General features: G+C 40.6%; 1 pseudogene across 1 annotated transcript; it reads left to right on the top strand.

The window, feature by feature from the left end:
* The first annotated feature begins 1,032 nt into the window (after nt 1-1,032).
* Nucleotides 1,033-10,287, top strand: LOC309638774 (tyrosine--tRNA ligase, mitochondrial pseudogene; annotated as a pseudogene). The gene is made up of 2 exons (XR_014268558.1): nt 1,033-4,624; nt 4,983-10,287. The product of XR_014268558.1 is annotated as a tyrosine--tRNA ligase, mitochondrial pseudogene (transcript).
* The last annotated feature ends 8,857 nt before the right edge of the window (nt 10,288-19,144 follow it).

The following is a 19,144-nucleotide window of genomic DNA, read 5'->3' as shown; positions in this document are numbered from 1 at the left end:
TTCTGTGTATTCACATAGGCAGTTAAGATACAATCACAAAAACTGGGCCTTTTGCAGATGGAAACAAAAAGATAAAAGTGTGACTCAGGGTTTGAAAAACAAGGAAGGTAATTTTTAAGTTCTCATCAAATTGTAAAACAATAAAAACCAACTGGAATGAAAGTTAAACAGCTGGAATATCTTCGTTTTTCCAGTTTTACAAACTCTGAGCAAACACACAGAAAACAACTGGACTGGATCAAAATGTGGTTACTGTAAGCCCTGCATCTCCCGGTTGTGATGAGGCAAGAACTTTTGACTCCCCTGTGCTTTCTGACATATGGCTGTTGAGGTTACTGGCAACTAAAGCAGTGGACAGGGAGATTCCTCTCCATGTGAACTGGTCGTTCTGCATCGTTATCTCTTATCTCTGGGCCAATTTTCCTTCCATTGTGAAGCAGACCAATAGCACTGAGACAACAGTGAACTTGCGAGGGAACGCCCCCCACCTTTCAGGTCATCCGGGATGCTACCTCTTCCAGGAAACATTTTGTGATTCCTCCAGCCTAATGTCATCCCTCCTCCCCCAGGGAGAACCCCAGAAGCATTTAGTTTATTTAACCTATTTTTTTAATGTTTGTCCTGTTCTGGCATGGAGTGCATTATTGTTACTCATTTATTTGGGGGAATTCTACCCCACTAATTGTGAAGTCCTTGAAAGCACAGATTGTTTTCTCAACTGTGAACCCCATTCTGTCCCTTGCAGTACTCAACGTATGTTTCTTGTCTTCACTAGAGGGAAAAACGAGAGTCCTTCTCTAATCCATTTCCTTGTTTGCAATTCATCACAGATATTCATAGAAACTGCAATTCTGCCACACATTTACAGAAAGCATGAATAGTTTCTTTTGGAGAAAACATAACTTTTTTAAATTACAAAAGTTATGTATGTTAACTTTAGGTAGAAAAAATCTGAAATACAGATAAGCCAAAGGCAGAAAATAAAAAGGATCCTTAACCCTATCACCCAAAGATAATCCCTTAACATACTCTTCACCTCGCAGCTAAGAAACTGAGGTTTACAGAGATTAAGTATTTGGCCAAGGTCACAGGGCTAGTAAGGACCAGAGCCAGGGTGTGAATGAGGCCTGTCCAGCTCCGGAGTCTCCACTCTAGGATAAATTGATCAGGTGGCTGATGGGCCTGGTCACCCTAGTACTTTGAGATGACTCTGGAATGATCAGGCCACCCTTTGCTGTTGCTTCCTCGTCTCTCACTCATTAATCAGCCACTGCAGCCCCTTGTCCAGTGGAAAGTCCTTTTGTTTAGCTCACACCTTGTCTGCAACCAGCAAAACTCATGGGCACATTTCAATCGGAAGCTTCCTTGTCTAGTGCCTTGGATACTAGCATGTCACCTCCTTCCTTTGACTGCCATGTTGCTATTGTATCCCCATGGTATGGACTGAACTGTATCCCCCAACATGCACAGGTTGAAGCCCTACCCAACATGACTACATTTGACGGTAGGACCCTGACCCAACGTGACTAATGTCCTTATAAGGAGAGGAAGAGACACCAGGGATGCTGCTGTGAATACACAGAGAAAAAGCCATGTGAACTCACAGCAAGAAGGAGGCCACCTACAAACCAAGAAGAGAGGCCTCCGGAGAAACCAAACCTGCCAATACCCTGACTTTAGACTTCCAGCCTCTAGAACTGTGAGAAGTAGATTTCTGTTGCTTAAGCCACCGAGTCTGTGGTATTTTGCAATGGCAGCCCTAGCAAACCAGCCCACCCCATTTCCTACATGCTTATCCAGATGTTCCTTCTCGGTATCTTTACAGGTTTGTTTTCTTCCACTCATTGGTCAGTGCTAGTTCTTACCAAGTTTGTTCTCTGCCCCTTCTCTCATTCCTCCTGCAGAACACAGCTATTTCTATGGCTTCACTAATCTATGATCATTTCCAAATCTAATTATCAAGCTCTGATTTCTCACCTAAGCTACCATTATTCCAACTGCCTACTCAACTCTCTTCATGGGTGTTCCACTGGTACCACATGCTCATTATTCTAAAATTGGATTCCAGAATACCCGCCCCTTGGTACATTCCTGACATCAAGAAAAGGCTCTATCTTCAATGGGTAACCCAAGGCAGAAACATAAAAATCAGCTAAGAGTTTGCCTCTATTTTACCCTCCAGAACTAACTGGGAATTAGGATCTATCTCTTTACTCTCTAAATATCGCTTGAGTCTGCTCTGTTCTCATCCTCAACACTGACATTATTTTAGTTCTAGCTCCTGTTATTTCATATAGTCTTACATCAGTTTCCTGATCTTCTTGCCTCTCTAGTCTCACCCCTTCTACTACATCCTTCACTGCTACCAAAATGTTCCCCTCCAAAAATACAAAAATAACAGTCACATTTAAAATTATCCAGTGGCTTCCCATTGCCTTCAGGATAGAATGTCAAGCTACTGCCATCCATTTATCTAGTCAACCAGCATTTGATTCTCTACTGTGACCCAAATACTCTTTAAGTGCTGAAGATATGAGGACTCAGAAAATGTACTCCTAGCCTTAATTGCAGGGCATTAGGCTGTCCTTATGATCTGATGTGAAACATATATAAGTAAACAAATAATATTAACAAATCTGATAATACGATTATCACAGTAGTGATGAGCTCAGAGTACCACGGGAGAAGGCAGGCAACAGAGGCCATTAACCCAGCCTGAGAATAAGAGAAGGCCCAGGGGAAGAAATGCCTTTTGAGCTGAATCTTGAAGGATGGTCAGGTGAAGGCATGAGGAAGGATGCTACAGGTACACAGATCAGCAGTTTAAAGACAAGACGTGTGAGCTTGGAGTGGGTAAGGAAATGCAAAGGTTTCAGAATGCCTGGAGTATAAATTTGAGGGGATTTTAGATGGAATGTTTTGGCCCCAATTCTGCACCCCTCCCTGAATTCACGCTCTTTGCCTCATGTCTATGTAGTTTCTCCCACTAGAGGCAAAGGGTTCTCATGGTCAAATACTAGCATGGGGTTTGTTATGCGGACAGTAGATGGTAAATATCTAATTTGGATATTTCAGTGTTATCTGAAATTATATACAATTATATAATTGTTCTACAATTTTGGTTATATATGCAGTTACAGAACATGGCCAGCATCGTTACTTGCTTGCACAAAATCTATTCTCCCCTTTCCATATTGCTCTCAGAAGTCCAATTTTGTTTAGGATGTAAATTTAACTACATCTTAGGGAAAGGACCCATCCTTTTAAAGGTAGATATAGGATCCAATTCTGTACAAAGAAATATAAGAAGAAATCTGATCGGGGCTTGTGAGAAAGATTTTTTTCTCTACGTGGTTAGAAAGAAGCGACCAAGGAAAGCCACTGTGCCCCTCACTACTTCTGTTTCCTACCTTTGAACATGATTAGGGGAGGCTGTAACAGAGGAGATGCAATAAACTTTCAACAATGAGAGGGAAGCCAAAAGTATCAGAGTAGACCCATTGAATCAATACAGTAACTACCTCCATGCGGACGTTATCTGGGGTAGAAAGTCCTCAAAGATGGCTGCGATCCCTTCCTCCCCTCACTGTACTCACACGTTGCTTCCCGCATCCAGAGGTGGGATGGGATCTATTTTCTATTTTCCCTCTCCTTGAACGGGCTGGCTTTGTAACTTACTTTCACCAACAGAATATGATGGAAATGACACAGCGCCAGTTCTAGGACTAGTCTCAAAGAGTGACTTCCTCTGTCAGAAACCAGTTACCAGGTAAGAAGTCTACATGCCCTGAGATCTTCATGCTGTGAGGGAGCCCAAGCTAGCCACATGAAACCACATGGAGAAGGAGACAGCTGGTCAGCCACCAGATACCCCAGCCCCCCAGCTGAAGCACCAAACATGTGAGTAACGAAGCTATCTTGGATGTTCCAGCCCCAGCAAACGCAGAGGGAATAGATTCAGCAAGGTGAGTCCAATCCAGATGGCAGAATCAAGGGACGTAATAAACTGATACTGCGCAACTCATTAGTTCCAGTCAAAAATCATTTCTAACTAATACAAAGAAGTTCACCGATCATATGGAAAGAGGAAGGTGCTCCAGTCACCAATGGCTGTCAACCTGTGTACCAAATATGAACCACATCAACTATCAATTAAGATCTGTAAGGTTTTTCCAATTATCTTGTGAATTACACAATTGTATGTTTATGCATTTGTTGTCATAAATAAATAGATATTCATTTGTATTTGTTTACTATATGTTGCAAACATGTAAATGTACCATAATTTTGAGATTTTATTTTAGCAGTTCTCCATTTTTACACATGAATAAGGCATCTCAAAACCCAAGAGGGACCCAGGATAACTTGAGCTCTGGGAGGCCCTGTTTTTCATGTCAGACTGAAGAGTCTGTATTTTATACTCAAGATGATGACAGACATTGAAGGAGATTTTGATCAGGGGAGGGAGATGATCAGAGATAATCATATAAGATTTTCAAATAAGTGACTGGGAAGTCTGAAAGATACATCTGAGGGCATAAGACTCTGTGAGGAAAAGAAGTGTGAAATAACAACTCTTACCAGAGTCATGACCAGGAATGAAGGGAAATCCTAGATAAGAAAGGTAATGAGGGGCTTCCCTGGTGGCGCAGTGGTTGAGAATCTGCCTGCCAATGCAGGGGACACGGGTTCAAGCCCTGGTCTGGGAAGATCCCATATGCCGCGGAGCAACTGGGCCCGTGAGCCACAGCTGCTAAGCCTGCGCGTCTGGAGCCTGTGCTCTGCAATAGGAGAGGCCGCGATAGTGAGAGGCCCGTGCACCGCGATGAAGAGTGGCCCCCGCTTGCCGCAGCTAGAGAAAGCCCTCGCATAGAAACGAAGACCCAACGCAGCCAAAAATAAATAAATAAATAAATAAATAAGTTTAAAAAAAAAAAAAAGTTCCCATCACAGGAAAAACATTAAAAAAAAAAAAAAGAAAGGTAATGAGTTCAGTTTGGAGGGAATTGGTGTCTGAATTGACTTGGATGAACCAAAGGGACTCTTGTGGAAGCAGATCCCCAACTACCCTACACTTAATAATAACTGTAGCCAACACGTGTTGTCCACACATTCATTATTATGTGACAGATCCTGTTCTGAGTTTTTAACATGAATAACTGCCTTTAGTCCTGACAACAGCCCTATGCAGGTGATAGTATTATCATACCCAGTTTACAGGTGGGGATACTGAACCCCAGGCAGGTTAGGTCATGACAGAGCCAGAATTCCAGCCCAGCAAGAGGGCTGCAGAGCCCAGGCTCTCAGCAACTTTGTCATCTACTGCCATCACACCAGCTACCTCCCGGTCTCCCCACTAGACTGTGACATTCTTGAGGCAGGGACTGTGTTTCTCATAGCTTTAGCTTCCTGTGCCTGATCCATATTTGTTGCTTAATAAATACCTGTGAGTGAGAGGATGATTCATTGAATAAACTCCATAATATATAATATTCAAGAACTGAGAGTCTGCAGATTGTGAATTTGGGAAATAAAATCTGTGGTGCCCTCAATGCCTGATGACCAAATGAGGCCAGAAATGCTTGTCAAGGGATCTAAACACCAGCATAAACTTCCTCTTAAAATGCTGAAAAATGCTTCCCAAAGTAAAAATGGTACAAATGAGGATAGATTTCACCCAGGGGAAAGGATTTATGTGTTTGACAATTATGTTAATCAGTTTTATCCTAGTAAAACATCCATCTCTAATTCTTAAGTTTTTGAGAAGGTAAAATTAAAACAAAACAGCTTTAAATCTTTTTGTCTAACAATACAGTGGTCTTTGGTATCCACAGGGGATTGGTTCCAGGACCCCCTCAGATACAAAATCCTCAGATGCTCAAGTCCCTTATATAATATGGCTTAATATTTGCTTATAACCTGTGCACATCATCCCTTATACTTTAAATCATATTTAGATTACTTATAATACCTAATATGATGTAAATGCTATGTAAATGGCTGTAAATACAATGTAAATGCTATGTAAATAGTTGTCCACAGCTCAGGAAAATCAAGTTTTGCTTTTTAGAACTTTCAGGAATTTTTTTTCAAGTCTCTTTCATCTGTGGTTGGTTGAAATCTGTAGATTTGGAACCTGTGGATACAGAGGGCTGACTATACTTGCTTCCTAAGAAATGCTGGACAACTTCCCTCTCATTTTGACATTATTTTCCAATCTTCAAAATCACTCAACTGAATAGTTATTAACTAAAATACATCGCAAGACTTGAAAGTTGGAAACTTAATCAAACAAAAGTTATTACTTTAATTACAACAAACTGTTCTAACTGTTCATTTCATGAAAGTACAAAATCACTTAACAGTACAGGTTCAATGACTTAAAAAATATAAGTATCCTAAGGTGGATTTATTTAGCTGGTGTCAGAGAAATGATTAGTAACCATTTTAAGAGCTACATTTAATTTGTACTTCAAATTCATGCTATTACACAGCTCAGAGCATAAAACATGCATGTGTGCTAATTAGATTCAATGACTATTTGAGATTTTCTGGTAAAAATTTTGTACCCTAGTTAAAGATAAGTATTTGGAGGGTAATGGTAGCTTTTAGGAAGCCCTTATCAAAAGACTGTACCCCCTAAGCAGCTTCTGCCATTATTTAAGCCATCTTTTTTTTTTTTGCTGCACCACATGGCTTGTGGGATCTTAGTTCCCAGGCCCCCAGCAATGGAAGCACAGAGTCCTAACCACTGGATGGCCAGGGAATTCCCAAGCCATCTTTATCTCTGATTAACTCCAGAGGGTTTGTCAACTGACAAAAAGAAGATCAGAAGTGAATTTTCATTGGTGAAATAATTGGTGCTCAGGATATGGAGATTGGCTTAAAGGAGTGGTGCCCTGGACCTCACCCAGTATCCTGTGTTCAGCCACTTTGGGGAGAGTCTGACCCCTGATCTCAGATTAACTGAATTCCACTGCTAGAAAATGGTCACATTTTCCTGGAGTGACCATTTCCTGCAAAATACTTTCAGAATATATGAAAGGACTGAGAGCAGAGTCTTTGCCTTCCCACAGAGGAAGCCAATGCTGATTTGCTGACAAATATTTGTACACGTAGCAGAATTCAGTCTGAGACCCACTTTTATTGTGAAGCGTTACCTGGTAGTGAGGACGTGGCAAGACCTGGAGTTCTGATCCATTTCCAACTTCTCTCATCAACCGAAGGTAACCAAATATTTGTCAATGACAAATTGGTCCGTTCACAGCAGTTCTACAAACACAGAAACTTTAGATTAATGGCTAAGAATGATTGCAGAGAGTATTTGGTAACAAAACACTCGGCCCGAGTGTATCAGGGGTGAAGAATTCATAGTGGGATGCAGTGCTCTTGTGTAATCATTTGCACAAGACTCAGATGTTATTAATTATTAACCTGCTGAATCATTGGGAAAGCATGGGTCACTTGCGCTGCAGGCATTTCAAAGGGCTGCCTCCTTCCTGAAGTTGACAGCAGACTCATTGGTTCTTGTTTAGAGTTGCCAAGGCATATGCTTATCTCCAAGTCATAATAACATTCAACCACCTGCTCTGCGTCCTCATTTCTCACCTAGAGACTATCAGAATGCTACCAGTTCTGTAGGATTTCAGAGGAAGTCGTTCAGAGAGGCTGCCTTTGAAATTTGCCGTTATCATTTTGCCTGCACACCCAGAACAAACTCCTGAAAGACAATTAAAACACTGAGCTCTTTTTCCAGCACTTAATGTTTTACTTGACTGATTTTATAGGCACCTTTTATTATGCTTGCCTTTCTTCCATCTCAGCCAACTGCTCCAATGAAACATATTGCTTCTCTTATAAGGAACACCCATAAGACATTTTTCTCCAACTAGAGAAAATGAGATTATCGTTTTACCACAGAACTTTTTAAAGTTTTCAAATCACATCTTCTACATGAATATTTTACAGAAAAATAACAATTCTGTAACATAAAATTCTACTTCTGGGCGAAGTGTACAATCTTTAGTCAGACCTCAAAATAAAATTGGGGTAGCATTCGCCAATTTGCCAAGAGTCTCTACACATGTGATCTTATTTCTCATCAAAACCACATGATGCTGGGGGGAGGGATAAATCAGGAGTTTGGGATTAACATATACACACTACAATATATAAAATAATCAACAGGGACCTACTGTATGGCACAGGAAACTATACTCAATATCTTGTAATAACCTAAATAGGAAAAAAATTTGAAAAAGAACATAAATATATATGCATAACTGAATCACTCTGCTGTACACCTGAAACTAACACAACGTTGTACATCAACTATACTCCAATATAAGATAAATATTAACAAACAGAAAAAACAAAAAATAAACCCACATGAGGCAGCATTTCCTTCCTGCTGCTGCCAGGATGGCGATGCCCCTGTTGCGGTGCATTTCCTGGGGCCGGTGGCTTGGGAGCCCAGGCCGGTCAGGGGTCTTGCCCCGGGGCTGTGTAAAGCCCACTTGGGCGCCCAGGGGTTGCTGGCGGTGCAGAAGGCTCGGGGTCGGTTCAAGGAATTCTCCCCAGAGAGAGGAACGAAGACAGAGCTCCCCCAGCTCTTTGACCGCGGCCTGGCAAGCAGTTTTCCCCAGGCCATCCACGGCGTCTTCGACCCCGCGGCGGACTGGCTTCCTGTAGGGCACCTGCTGGCGCTTTGGGGCCTCCCTTCCAGCGAGCGCGCACCCACGTGACCACGCTGGTGGGCGGAGCCATGGCGCCCCCGCGAGACCAAAGCTGCGGCACCGCAGAGCACTAGGCGCTGGACGCGGAGCCTGTGTGAAGCGGCGCGCGCGCCTCCTCCGAGGGCTCGAGGCTCATCCCCAGCGGCTGTTCATTAATGGGCAGACCTGGGGCAGCTTCATGGTGCTGCACAACCCCGCCTGGTACCGGAAGCAGCCCCTGGTGGACTTCCTAGCGGCATTGGTCGGCCACTTCCGCATGGGCGCGCGGCTGAACCTCAAGAGCCTCGAAGGCAGGAGTTTGGCCGAGTTTTAATACCAGTTGCTCCAGGCCTCTGATTTCTACTACATGTTCCATCGTTATGGATGCCGGGTCCAGCTGGGTGGATCTGATCAACTAAACAATATCATGTCCGAATCTGAGTTCATCCACAAGTTGACTGGAGAAGATGTATTATATTTGGAATCTCTGTTCCTCTAATTACAGCTGGAGCAAAACTGGGAAAGTCTGCTGGCAACGCTGTTTGGCTCATGGTATCGATTTTTTGTCAGGCAGCAAGATGATTGTGTAGAAAGGTCCCTGAAGCTCTTCACTTTTCTGCCCCTTGCAGAGACTGACCACATAATGCAGCTACATGTCAAAGAGCCAGAAAAGCGGGGTCCTCATAAACGACTTGCTGCATAAGTCACAAAGCTCGTTGAGGAACGAGAAGGGCTGGACTCTGCTAAAAGGTGCACACAAACCCTTTAGCAGCATAGATGCACTGGAGGTCATGTGCGATCGAGGGTTACAAGAGTTGTTGAAAGAAGCTTCATTTCTGAATTAGTTCTTGACCCTGGAACAAGCATCCTAGATTTGCTGCAAAGTAAATGCCATTCCAGATGGTCCCTGAGGGTATCAGGTGATCACAGAAGGCAGAGTCAGTATAAATCACAGACAAGTAACAAATCCTGAGAGTGTGTTAGTTGTCGGACCACGTATTCTTAAGAATGGCCTTTCGTTACGTAAAATAGGAAAAAGGAATTTCTACACGATAAAATGGCTTCAGCTATGATGAAAAACCCTTCTGATGGTTCAAACTTATGCATCATTCATTCCCAAGACACACGAACTTATACCTTCGCTTTTGCAAATCCAAAACAGAGAATGGAGTATGCTCTCGGCCTCACAGTGTGAGTAATTTCTTTATTTATATAGGTTGGTTATGTTTGTGGAGTAGTGGGCTCTTTTATTTCCTGATCCGTAAACATTAAGGACTACCATAGAAAAGCATAATTTCCAGGATTAATCTCTTTTAATAATTATACTTCATGAAAAACTAAATGCTGTCTTTCCTATCCTGTCCTTGCTCTTTTGGAGATGAGTAGGAACACTGAAAAAGGGGTACTATAAGGACTTGTGGATACTTTTATATCAGGTGTGTATCTCACTGGATTTTTTTGTTGTTTGGGAAGCAAATACAGTTCTCTGTAAAAAAGGAGAAAAGTTAGAGGAAGCCATCGTTGGCATTAGAAATTGCAGTAGAAATAGTTTCTTTCTTTCTTTCTTTCTTTCTTTCTTCCTTCCTTCCCTTCCTTCCTTCCTTCCTTCCTTCCTTCCTTCCTTCCTTTCTTTCTTGGCTGTTTTGGGTCTTCCTTGCTGCGGGCTGGCTTTCTCTAGTTGCGGTGAGTGGGGACTACTCTTCGTTGCGGTGCACGGGCTTCTCATCGTGGTGGCTTCTCTTGTTGCGGAGCACGGGCTCTAGGCGCGCCAGCTTCAGTAGTCATGGCACGTGGGCTCAGTAATTGTGGCTCGTGGGCTCTAGAGCACAGGCTCAGTAGCTGTGGTGCGCGGCATGTGGGATCTTCCTGGACCAGGGCTCGAACCCGTGTCCCCTGCATTGGCAGGCGGATTCTTAACCACTGCGCCACCAGGGAAGTCCCCGAAATAGTTTCTTTTCAAGGAAAAGAAAAATCAGTACTTGACTTTTCGGAAAGTTTCTAATCAACTTTCCAGTCCCTTGCCTGTGTTTCCATATAATTAAATTTACTCAGCCTTGTTTTTATACTCAGTAAAAAGGTAGCAATGTCTTAAAACTGATTTAAAAGTTGATAAATGTACAAGTTCCAGCTTCTGTCCCCAATCAGATTGCAACTTGAGATGAACCAAAAAGTTAAGTAACCAACAAAATGAAATAGAGGCAAATATTATACTAAATATGCAACCATATGAGAATACCAAAAGATATTCCAGTAAGGGAAGTTTTCAGGTCAAATTTAAAGGATTTGGAATCAAGACAGTTCAATTAAGCTCTGCATTCATCAGGCAAGTTGATTCTCCAGAATTATTTCCAACATCTGAAAAATCAAAGTATTAACACCCTTATTTCCCCTGAGGATCAAGTAAAACACAAACATACACACAAAATAGTCTACAATCAGATTTGTTCTAGAAGAATCTTACAGGCAGTAAAGCATGGCTTTAACAGTTCAAATTCTAGCCATTTACTACCTGCGTTACTTGGAGCAAGTCATTTATCTCCATATGCAAAAATGGACATGTAATAATACTTCAGTCAATTACAAAAATCTAAAAGGAAAAAAGTCCTAAGACTTTCATACAGTATAAGCTGTATTGCTATGTTCCAAAGTAGATTTATATGTTAAAAAGCTATAGCTTATCTAAACTTCCTTCTGGGAGTAAAGTTAGGAAGAATTCATTTACTGACGAACTTTAATGTCACTTCATACCAGCAATTTTATTTACATAGTAAGAACATGCAGGTATCCATTAGAAATGTCAGAGATCATCTCTACATTTCAAAACTTCACTCATCCTAAGGGCCAACAAAAGGAGGTTTTTGGCTGTTGAAAGTCATCTGTGTTATTTCCAGTTTGGAGCTTATGATGAGTAAATCTATACATTCTTGTTCATTTTTCGATGTGAACAAGTATCTTCATTTTTCTGGAATAAAATGTCTAGGAGTTGAATTGCTCAGTTATATGATAGTTGTATGTTTAGTTATTTAACAAACTGCCAAACTTTTCTAAAGTGGCCACACCATTTTATATTTTTACCAGTAACGTATGAGTGACCCAATTTCTCTACATCGTCACCAGGATTTGGTGTTGTCATTATTTTTTATTTTAACCCCACTCATAGGTATGCAATGATATCTCTTTGTGGCTTTATTTTAATTCTCCAATGAACATTGATATTGGACATCTTTTATGTGCTTATTTGCCACCCGTATGTCTTCCTTCGTGAAACATCTTCTCATATTGTTGGCCCATGTCCTAATTGCTTTGTACTGTTGAATTTTGTGAATTATTTATGTGATCTAGACACTAGTTCTTTATCAGATATGTGGATTGCAAATAATTTTACTCACCTGTAGCTTGTCTTTTCATCTTCTTAAAGTGTCTTTCACAGAGCAAAGATTTTAATTTTGATGAAGTCTAATTTATCAATTTTTTCTTCTGTTGACTTTCTCAAGACCAAGAACTCTAATCTACAGCTAGATCCCAAAGATTTCTCCTCCTAGGTTTACTTTTCTAAAATCCTTGTAGTTTTACTTTCTACATTTAAGTTGGTGATCCATTTTGAGTTAATTTTCTTATAAAATAAGAGGATTAGGTCAAAGTTTTGTTTTGTTTTTGTTTTTTGCATGTGGAAGTCCAAATGCTTTTGCACCATTTGTTGAAAAGGCTATGTTCCCTGTGTCTGGGAACATCTGTGCTTTATCTCAATTTATTTAGTGCATCGTTATCAAGATGTGTCCTCAGGTAATCACTTCTTTGCTTCACACCATTTCGGCTTATGAAGGTTTCATAGGAACGCTCTACTTTCGGAGAACGGGAAACCTGTCAATAACATCCCTAAAACGACAGAAGTATTAAAATGGAGAACAGATTAGTGGTTGCCAGGTGTTAAGGAGGGTGGAAGGCAGTGGGGAATGGGTGTGGCTACAGGAGAAGGCAACATGAATGTCAATGTCATGGTTGAAATATTGTACTATAGTTTTGCAGTGTTACCACTAATGGAAAAGTGGGTTTGGAGTACATGGAATCTCTCTGCTTTATTTCTTGTATCTGTATGTGGATCTATAATTACCTTAAAACCAGAGTTTAATTAAAAATCATGTATAACTATATTTCCTTGAGAATCAAATGTGCTCGTGTTTATGAAAGCTCTTTATAACATATATATATATACATATGTATAGGTGTGTGTGTATATATATATATATAATTTATTATCAAAGTAGCATCAATATTAAGTGTTTCTTTACAGGCATATGAATGTGGTATTTCGTCAGTGTATTGCACTCAGTGCATTTTCAAGCATTTAACTTTCAGGTTCTCGAGGGTATATGAAATGAGAAATAGTTAATGAGCATGCAGGTCAGATTCTAATGATAATTAGAGATAGATAACCTCACTCCTGAGTTTGCATGCACGTGTCTTTTTAGCACTTGAGGATGCTGCTACCAACGTGTAATTAACTACCAATGATGTACCAGTGATCCTGGGGAACTGATTCAACTTCTCTGAATGTTATTTCCAATATATGAACAAATATTTCTCCTGCTAAGATAGGGATAATGTAACATAATGAATCAATGGATATAAAAGTGCCTTATGAAGTATATGCTCACATATTTTATGATTTATTTATTATAGTATGATTACAACAGGGAATTGATTTGGGGGATTCTGATCTACAATATTTCTGGAGATTAATATTACAGGTGTGAGGCTGATGCTTTTCAATATAGCATGTTTTAAGTACACTACCTATGTGTCCTCCCCTTGAGCCTGAGAGAGCAGGGCATGTTCCGACCCACAGAGCTCAGTGAAAATAACACTGCGTGATTTCCAAGGCTAGGTCCTAAAAGACCATCCAGCTTCCACCTTGTTTGCTGGAACACTTGCTGTTGGAATTCTGAGCTGCCGTGTGGGAAATCTGACCATCCTAAGGTCGCCATGGTGATAAGGCCTTTTGGAGAAATCACTTGGAGAGGCCCTAGTGCTACACCGAGAGAGATCCGGTGAGCCCCAGCCATCCATATCATCTCAGCTCAGGCACCAAACATGCAAGGGAACAAGTCTTAGGTAATCCCAGGCCTCATCTGCTCAAGTCAGCCCCAGCCATTTGAGTCTCCCCAGCCGAGTCTCCAGGCAGAACAGTGCAGACAAGCCACATTGGCTATTCCCTGTCCAAATTCCTGAGCCACAAAGTTCATAAGCAAAATAACACGGTCATTGATATATCACGAAATTCTGGAGTGGCGCATTATACAGTAATAAATAATCAGAACAGTTTGTTAATCAGTTTCCACAAAACCTTGCATAATCCCCATTTTTATAAAATGGAAACTGAGAGTCAGAGAACTTAAGTTACTTGCAGATCTACCTTTGATAATGGCAGATCTAGGATTGGAACCCAGGTCTGCCTGAAGGCAGATTCTTTGTTCTTCTACCCACAATCAGGCTGACCTCCGAGTGCACATGTATGACCAGCTTGCTAAGTCCAAAGGATGAATGGGCAGGAGGAGAAACATGTATTCTTGCCCTGGTGCTTGTTTGTTTCTGGGATGTCTGCAGGGTGATCATTTGAGGAACCAAGTCCTTCATATTTGTTATTATCTGCCTCAGACATCTTAATTAAATGCTTTGGAGGCCAGTACTATACAAACAAAACTCGAAGCACTTTTCTCTCTCAGGGAAAAAAAAAATGTAAACTAAAATTTCTGTTCACTGTTCAGATTCCAGCTATTGATTTCTGCTCTTGTTTTTAATCTATTTTCTCTCTGAGAGTGCAAGTCCCCCAACACGATAAGAATAAATAAAAGCAAGTTGGTGTCATTTGGGTGAAAGGTGTGGGTGTGGGGGGGGTGGATCAGACAGCTGATAAGAGCTTGGGCTGATGGTTCAATAGCAGAAGGGTTAAGAGACCTTCAGTTAAAACTTGTTTGAACTTGAAAAATCCTTTCCTGAAACCCCAGTACAAGATCTTTTCACATTCATAGTCGCGTTCGCTCTACATATGCTCTCACAATGAGAATAAGAAAAAGGCAAACCAAGAAAGCAAAGTGATGGTGTATCAGTGAACATTTCACCAACTAGTGTTTTACATGGAAAAAGAATTCACTCCCTCAGTTTTATTAGATAAAGAGCCCAAGGTCTGGAGGGCCACAGGCTGTTTCCGAGGTGGCAGAGAAACATGGAAGCAGTGTCTGGAGGAGAATTCTCCATTCTCCACTCTTGCTCCCTGAGAGCTGTCCATATTTATTTTTATATTGTTCATATTTATTTTTATTCGATGCAGTTGCTATGACTGATGCTTGTTTTGCGTAAAATTGGGCATGTTGGTTCTATGAGGCTGTATTTAGAATAAGAATGGTCAACAGATTTTTAGAGAGAGTAAGAAGTGCAGAAAGAAAGAATAGGGTTTGTTTAAAAAGTGAAACCATCAACACCATTGTAGCAGCTGACTGAGCACCTAAATAATTTATGGAAGGCTCCTACTGGGAGATCTGCATATGTTTTTCATTTAATCGTCACAATTCTGTGAGGTTAGTTTCCTTACTCCGTATGTATGTGAGGAATTACCTTTTAATGACATTAAGTTACCTTGGAAATGGCAAAGCTATGTCTTGAACACCCGTTCATCTTATCCCAAAGCCTATGTTCATTCTGCTGTGCTGGTATCTAGATCTTAGTTCTAAGATGGACAGGATATGTTTCGATATTTATGTGCTTATTTAAGAGTGCATTAGAAAAATAACATAAGAGGCACATAAAGCTGAAATATACATGGGTATTATTTCTTATAACAGAATTAAAGTATTAAGATAAGTTTTAAAAAAGCAAAAAGCAGAACTAAACAAAAAAATTTACTAAATAATCACATAAAATAGTTTGGGCAAAAAGATGAAGTAGTATGCAATAAAGTTGAAGTCTGAGAAACTCTGCGCTATGTTAGGCTGCCATATCATTGATTGGCTATGGGCTTTTAAGGATTTCAAAGAATTTGTTCAGATTTACTGATACTTAACACAAGTGAGGTGTAGTTTTAAAGTGATATCAATGATATTAGGGTTAGCGTATGCTCTTAAAGAAAAAGTATCACTCCTTTCAGAAGTATCTGTTTAATTTAGTAGGAATGTAAATCTCATATATTTTCAAAGTGTTGTTCTTCAATGAGATAGTACTCATCTATCCATCCATCCATCCATCCTTCCATCCATCCATCCATCCATCCATCCATCCTTCCATCCATCCATCCATCCTTCCATCCTTCCATCCTTCCTTCCATCCATCCATCCATCCATCCATCCATCCATCCATCCATCCATCCTTCTGTCCATCGATCCATTCATCTGTCTACTCATTCAGTGGAGTTTATTAGGTGCCTGAAATGTCATAGAAATAGTATAATTAACGCACGTTCCCTTTGTTATAAGAGCTCATGTCTGCTGGGGGAGATGGTCACGCAAACATTTATTCATGACATATATATTTGTGAGCAAAGTGCTGTGGAATCAACTGAGGAGTAAACTGCTCTCCAAGTCTCCAGATCTCTGAGAAAATTTCACATTGCAGCGAATTCTACTGTAGATAATAAGCTGGCACTAAATCCAGTCCACATGCAGGACAGGTGAAAACCTGCCACCTACATCTGAGAAGTCATGGGAATCTAGTTTGGGGTAAAGGTGGAACATGGCACTTCAAAATGGGAAAACTCTGGCATAGTCATGACCCAGAGTTCATGCTATTTGAACACTACCCTTCTTTATTAGATAAAATTATGATCAGTAATAATACTCATAATAATAATGGTCAGAAAAGAAACACAGAGTAATGGTTTAAAACTTTTAATTATATTAATGTATTCTTTGAACAAAGGGGAAGATGTAAGCCATCATATTGTTCACTCATAGTAATGAATAATAACATTACAGTTGGCTTTTGAGGCTTCATTTCTGCCAACTTGTTGATAACCTCATCAAAATTAATCTTAACACATTCCTTAAAAAAAGAAGATAGCTAGATTTTTAAAATCAGTTTCACTCACAGTTGATCAGAGAACATGTTTTATTCATTTTAATTTCAAAATGTTTCACATTAAGCAACGTATACAAAAATAGTTATGCAAAATCTTAAACATGAGGATAAATTTGGCAGAGATTATAAAAATTCCATTTTATAATGAATCTCCCCAAACGCAACTACCCATGTATTTGTTTCTTCAAGATAGTGTGATTGATTGTAGGGGCTTTAAATAAAGGTTTTTGCAGTTAAAGGATTGTAAACACAAATTAAAACACCATACAATGACAGAATTCATTACTCAGGTTCTGTTTCTTGTCTCTGCAATCACTGTGCCATCATTGTTTATTTCCAAGCTACTGTTTAAACACAGGAAGATGTAGTACAGCAGGGGTTAGAAACAGAAACTTAGCCTGAAGTCAGCTCAAAGGATTTCAAACTGTCACAAAACTTACTGTCAAAGTGAATTCACATAGCTGGGTCTAGGTGTTCTGGGCCAGGATGTCTAACTGAGGATTTTATGAGTTTCATGTAGAAATAATATGCTATTTTTCTGCTTCTGTATTTAAAAAAAATTCAATTATAACCACAGCAATTGCTTAGAACTTAACAACACACTTTTTTAGAGAGGAGCATCTCAGTATCACTGGCATCATTCAGATTTGCTAGCATGTGCTATTAATAAAAAGTAGGCTGACTTTTAGTCAGTTTTATTACTGTTTTAGCATTGTCTACATGCACTACTTCCCTGTCTTACTGACTGCAGTGGGGGCCAGCCACTCCTGGGCTTCCCTTGGTATGCCCTGGGTCTTGGGCAATCTTTGCTAGATGGTAGAACTAAATCATGTCTAATCAGGTCCCAGGAATTGGGCCTCGCCTTTCCAGCAAGGTTAATGTTGTTAGTAACAGTAACAATAAACCTCTAATCCCTGGTATGAGACTCTAAGTTTACTGGGCGAAAGCAGAAGCATATCCAGGTGTAAGGAATTCTGCCCACACACCTGCCCTCTGGGATTCCCACTCACTGGTGTCTGGAATGACACTCCATCACCTGCTCAGCACAGGGGAGTTTGACTCACTGTGTTCTGCTCCTCTTTACCCCACTGAGGGATAAGCTGGCTTCAACTGAACTTGCAACTTCAGTCAAGGCTTTCAATTCTTACGATCGTGTCTCCTCACCTGGAAAAGTGCAGATGCTGAGCTGAATCAGGAGACTCAAATTCAGATGTCAATAGAGGCCAGGCAGACAGTAGCTGTGGGTGAAGTGGGCAGGCCATGGGCAAGAGGGAGCAAGAGGTGGGGGTGGAGACTGAAAACTGGAAGGAGGGCACCCCTTCTGTCCAAAGGGGGGAGTAGCATCTACTTTGTTCTTGCCAATCACTGCCACGCACAGGCTTGGTGCTGCCAGATATCTTAGTTTTTCAAAAAATATCAATTATCTTGCTTTTCTATGTTAAATCTCATGTTTTTAAATGCTGGCAATGAATTTAAAATATTAAAAACCTATATGAGCCAAACAACATATATCTGCAGGCCAGTTGATGGTCTCCAAACTTGGTGAGCTTTCTGATCCTTGGGTTTCCTTAATGATTCCACCTTGCCAGAGAAGAAGAGGAGTGGCTGTATTTCCTGGGTCGGGCATCCAAAGAATGGTTTCTGGTGTGATACTAAGGTCACAGCTTGGACTTTCATAAATCACGGAGTGCACTGTTGGTTTGGTCCAAATCTGTTTAATCTATCCAGATCTCATCCACCAGGCTGGGAGCAAAGGGGATTACCTTTTATCAATGATCTCCATTCTACATCATGGCTGTGAGCTCCGTTTGGGATCAGGTTGACTTTTGCTATTAAGACATAAATACAAATAGAAATGGAAATGAAGCAAATGGAAACTCCCAAAGTAGACAGAATGAAGGGACAGAATCATTTCATGCTAATAAGCCTCTTTATTTTCATGATGAAAGGTAGGGTCATACCCTTTTTAAAAGGGCACATTAAGTAAGAACTATCTTTACTCTTTGCTTTTAATATACTCGTGTGTGTGCACGTGCTTTTGTGTGTGCGCATTGTGTGTGAGCGCGCTTGTGTGTGTGCGCATTGTGTGCGCTAACATTTCCAACTTGAGCAGTCAATTATTAGGGATCCTTTTTTGAACTTGCAATTTACTGCAGCTCACTCTCCCTGCTCATTTCAGTTCTTCTTCTTCTCTTATTGCCTTGGTATTTTTCTAAAATATACAAAATATAATTTTGAAGAAACCCTACAAAGAACTTTTAAAGATGAACAAGAGATGAGTAGTCACTGAAATTAAGAAGGGGAAAAGGGAAGCAGGGAATCAGAAGGCAAAGGCAAGGAAATAAAGCCTGGACAGAATTATT

This window comes from Balaenoptera physalus (genome assembly GCF_965194825.1).
Source record: "Balaenoptera physalus genome assembly, chromosome: 11".
Taxonomy (NCBI): domain Eukaryota; kingdom Metazoa; phylum Chordata; class Mammalia; order Artiodactyla; family Balaenopteridae; genus Balaenoptera; species Balaenoptera physalus.
This window is presented reverse-complemented; position numbering and strand designations above follow the sequence as displayed.